The sequence below is a fragment of the Sinocyclocheilus anshuiensis genome, unplaced genomic scaffold (assembly GCF_001515605.1).
Source record: "Sinocyclocheilus anshuiensis isolate Anshui unplaced genomic scaffold, SAMN03320099.WGS_v1.1 scaffold48, whole genome shotgun sequence".
Taxonomy (NCBI): domain Eukaryota; kingdom Metazoa; phylum Chordata; class Actinopteri; order Cypriniformes; family Cyprinidae; genus Sinocyclocheilus; species Sinocyclocheilus anshuiensis.
This window is the reverse complement of record NW_015554124.1, coordinates 1,362,925-1,363,810: the sequence shown is the minus strand read 5'-3', so window position 1 is coordinate 1,363,810 and position 886 is coordinate 1,362,925.

Genomic DNA, 886 nt, shown 5'->3' with positions numbered 1-886 from the left:
GATAGCTTGATTTAAAACTTTGAATTGAATAAAAAATGACAAGGAGGCTAAGCAGTTAATAATAAAATAAGAACAAATAAAGAAATGAATAATGATAGCACAAATACAAAATAACGACAGGCCTTCGAATTAAATACATTGTAACAGTAGGGTTAAGATATTTAACTTGTTTTTTTTTTTTTTTTTTACCAATTATCCAAATAATGTTTAGTCCTAGAAAGCTTAAACTGCATAAACACATTTCATTAAACCAAATACACAAAATAATGTTCTTTTTAGCAACATCATATGACCCCTTTAATGTGGTGCGATTGGTCCAGAGCATACACCAATCGCTGGCCTTGCTCAGTAAGGTCATCAGAGGGACATCCCTCCTGACCGCTGACATACACAAACTGGCCACTGCGCTTCTGAACCAGGAGGTAAGACTGAACGCCTGCACCTGCTTGATTAATTAAACAATACAGTTCGATAGTTATATAGTGATTACACCATATCATATTTGCTGAATGAAATCCAATATTTGTTTCTTATTTTGTGATGCTGATTCCAAAAATAGTGGAATAAATAAATTTTTCTCGAGCATGTCACTTTCGGTTTCCAGAGAACTATTTGTTCAATTCTCGGCCCATTTTCACACGTGTGACATTATTTTATGCCTAATCCTGAATTCAAATGTAGAAATTTTATTGTGTGTTCTTGTTTTTTTTATTACATCTCTTTGATTTTCATTAATTTTCATTTCAGTCAGTTTTTATATTTTATTTAAACTAACTTAAATTTAAAAAATATATTTTTATCGATAACAACACTGGTTCATAACATCTTGTTGGTAAAGACACATGAAACAGTATCGCATTAAATGAAAAAAAAGATGTTACAAAAT